The sequence below is a fragment of the Papio anubis genome, chromosome 8 (genome assembly GCF_008728515.1).
Source record: "Papio anubis isolate 15944 chromosome 8, Panubis1.0, whole genome shotgun sequence".
Lineage (NCBI taxonomy): Eukaryota > Metazoa > Chordata > Mammalia > Primates > Cercopithecidae > Papio > Papio anubis.
In genome coordinates this window covers 28,667,511-28,671,552 of record NC_044983.1, presented here as the reverse complement: position 1 = coordinate 28,671,552, position 4,042 = coordinate 28,667,511, and the positions used below count along the sequence as shown (strand labels likewise).

The window sequence follows — 4,042 nt, the reverse complement described above, 5'->3', positions numbered from 1 at the left end:
GCAACTTACTTTTAAATGAATATTAAAACGCTGACTCATTACTATGCTCGTTGATTTTAAAGTGTCTGTATGTGGCAATCTATACTTTTAATCCACTCTCCCATACCCTCACTTTAAGAGGAAAGTTATTTGGGAAAAGGAAACCATGCACTAATTTATTTTAATGTGGCAACCTGCCTTCCATCTGTGAGCCGTGTAATACCTTCATTTGTTTAAAAGAAAGATAAACTGTTCTTTAAAAAGGCTTGGAGCCCTGCTTCTAAACAGGACATCCTAGTTGACCTGAAGTGTAACTAAAAGTAAATTGTAATTTTTCAAGATTTTCTGTTGAAACCAAGTTCTAACCATAAAACTGTGGAATCTGGCCCTGAAGGTCGTCTTTATAAAATAATGGAAAAGTACTCTGTGAAAGGTAAAATGCCTAAGAGGCTATCAGAGTAGCAGAAAACCTGGCCTCAAGCCTCATAGGAGCAGCAATGCACGTCCACTGAATCACCTTGAGGCCCAGTTTCTCCTTGTGTGAGGTACAGGTGACAGTGCTTGCTTCTGTCTCCATTTAAAAGGAAGTGTGGGACAGGCACAGCGGCTCACGCCTGTAATCCCAGCACTTTGCGGGGCTGAGGCAGGCAGGTGACCTGAGGTCAGGAGTTTGAGATAAGCCTGGCCAATATGGTGAAAGCCTGTCTCTACTAAAAACACAAAAATCAGCTGGGTGTGGTGGCAGGCGCCTGTAATCCCAGCTACTCCAGAGGCTGAGGCAGGGAGAATCACTTGAACGGGGAGGCGAAGGTTGCAGTGAGCTGAGATCATGCCATTGCACTCCAGCCGGGGCGACAGAGCAAGACTCTGTCTCAAAAAAAGAGGAGGTGTGAGGAGAAGGATCCAATCAAGGGCTGGGTGGGGGCAAGAAACAGGACATTATTCAAGTTGCTTCAGGATATCTGAATATAAGACTAAGTCAGAAAAGATCATGTTAGAGTTTCCTACTATTTTAACAACAGCAAAATCCAAGTTTAAAAACATCATAGTTTTCCTTTTGGTTTCTTCTTTTCTTTCATTCTCAGTTAGGTACAACAAAGCACTGAAGGAATACATGCCACAATGGGAACTGTTCAAAAGCCTGAGAATGTGCAATTAGTGGGTTCTTATCACTGTTTACCCTTGCAGAAGTTACCTGTCATTCTCCAGTACTCCCAGCTTTCATCCCAATTTAACATGCCAAACTCCCAAATTTCTAGTCCTGATTTCAATCCCAGAGGCTAAGTAAAAAAGCTAGCCAGGACAGCAGTTAAAAGAAACAGAAGACAGAAAAGGTCCCCGCCATGGGTATGGTCTCACAACATTTTAATAATCTGGACACAGAGAAGAAATGAACAGTATATAGAGTTGTGTAATAGTTGCCAAACATACTACCAAGCATTTTATTACATGAACTCTTTATTTAACCCTGAATCCAACAGATACTACATTCTATTTCTGTCCCCATTTTATAGATAAGGAAACAAGTTCAAAACAACTTGGTTCAATGTAACTAGAAAGTGACAGAGCCAGGATTTGAATCTTGAACAAGACATGACTCCTGGGTCCAACAGCTGTCAACCATTACACCCATTTCTACCCACTGCTCTCTGTATACTTTCTCTAGTTTTTACACATTTCTACTGGTCTTTTTCTCTTCTTCACGCACTGCTGCTTTCATTTTGAAAGTCTATATTTGATAGAAAACATGCCTTGACTTGAATTCGAGAGGCAACCTAGTCAAGATGGGAGGGAACGGAAAAGGACCTGGTGTTAAGACTAGTACTGAAATCCTGAAGCCAATGGCAGGAAGAGCAAAAAGAACACATACTTGGAATGCAACTGCCCTGCCAACATCTTGGTGTTTTCCACCTCAGTTAGGCTGTACATCCAAATATGCATACAGGAAGACCTCACACATGCTTAACGTTAAGGGCATGTGAAAAATGTCAAATACAGGTTGACTCTTCCAATGGTTACCCAACATAGAATAAGTTACATTCTAATATTCTAAAAGAATTAGGCAAACAATATTTAGAATGAGAAACCTAATTTATTTTCCTATGTTCCATTCTGAATTAAACAATGGGAACGACAATTGCAAATCATCTCAACAATTTTTGTTATGTTTATTTGCTTTCCGTGTCATAGTCCTCTTAACTTTTAACAGCACATGTATTCTCACAGAGAAAATTCAGGGAACACTGAAAGGATGGACCATAGATTGCTGAGGCAAGAAGACTAAGAGGCTTTTAGAAATCTCCTGTTTATATCAGAGAGCTATCTATAATCCAACACCTAGCAAAAAAACGTAATCACAAATGAGATATGTGAGTTATGTATTAACATTGTTTTAAAATTCCCCAAATTACAACATACCATTTTTAAAATGAGTTAGATCTACATTACTGATATACAAAGTCGAAGATTCATTGCTAAGTTTAAAAAAAAGATGCAGATACAATTTTGTACAGACACAATAAAGTTCTGAAAATATTTATTTCAATGTAAGTTGAAAAGACGTTTACTTTCTCCCCTTTGTTATGGAATTCATATTTCTTTTTATCGTATGTTTCACTTCTTAATATGATAATATCTCCTTATAAAGTCTTTCCTAAATTAAGAAGTAGGAGATCTTTTTCTCCATGGGAGACAGGCTGGAAGGAAATATTTTGCAGGGATGCTCAAGACTGGTGATTCATAGAACCCAGCAGCTCTATAATGCAGTTGAGTCTTTTTCTTTTGTCAGATGTTTATAATGGTGAGTATTCAAAATTCACAAAACATTGCACTATTACACACTTTACTATTATAACCGCTAACTTCCTCTAATATCTTCTCTATTTTATGTAGTAATAAATTTCTGTTGGGCACATCATTTCCTAAATTCCCTTGCTAGTTAGTACTGTACAGGCTGAGTACCCTTCATCTGAAATGCTTGGGCCCAGAAGTGTTCAGTTTTCGAGTTTTTCCATATTGGGGGATATTTGCAATTACACTCTCTGTTGAGCATTCCCTTTGGGCATCATGTCAGTAGTCAAAAAGTTTCAGATTCCGGAGCACTCTTTTGGATACTCAAACCATACTAGTAAATTCTGGCCTATGATATGGACAGAAGTGATGCCTGTAACTTTTAGGTGGTGCCTTTAAAAGAGAACATTCCTTTGGTATGCAACAAAATCAAAAATAAAATAAAAAGAGCCTTTTTTTTCCTGCTTTCTTCTTGCCTGGAAGATGACTGTGGGAACTGGAGCACCCATCTTAGATCATAAGATGACAGCTGATGAAGATGGCAGAGAATCAAAACATAAAGTCAGCTTGGGCAATAAATTAAAGTCCCATCTCTACCCCAACTACCCTCCACCGCACACACACATGCACACAAAAGCCACGTGTGGTGGCATGTGCCTGAGCTGGGTAAATCGCTTGAGCCCAGGAAGCTGAGGCTACAGAAAGCTAGGATAATGCCACTGCACTCCAGCCTAGGCAATGGAGCCAAGTCCCTGTTTCCAAAAAAAAAAAAACACACCAAAAAAGTCTGCTAAATATAGATCACTTTTCGGACTTTTACGTGAGAGAGAAATAAATGCCTATTATGGTTAAGCCACATTACTTTGGTTTTCTGTCACTGCAGCCACCATCATACTGCACCCATGTGCGTGCACACACATACACGCACATATTAGGGATTCTAATGCTGTAATTATTTATCATCTCATTTTTAAGAAATTTTAATTGACAGCTGAAAAAGTAGTCTACCTGTAGTAAGCCTTAAAATAGAAAACACAGAAGTTAGTTTTTGAGTATCAAGTATGAAACAGAACAGCCTCACCCTTACTGATTATTGGCCTTCATTCTTGTATTAAAGGCAATAAAATACAAGAGTTAAAACACTGTGAGACTGCTAAAAATAAAGTGTATTGCATGACCAAATCTACTTCACAGATTAACCACAATAAAGGGGAAAGTGAACGAAGGAATAACTACCATAAAACGATAAAATCATCTTTAAAGTTAATATCCC

The 4,042-nt window shown here is 38.5% G+C and overlaps 1 protein-coding gene across 9 annotated transcripts in view; it reads right to left on the bottom strand.

Moving 5' to 3' along the window:
* RBPMS (RNA binding protein, mRNA processing factor) overlaps positions 1–4,042 on the bottom strand; it is a 189,703-nt gene that overhangs the window by 124,020 nt on the left and 61,641 nt on the right. The gene's annotated exons all lie outside the window — the stretch shown is intronic.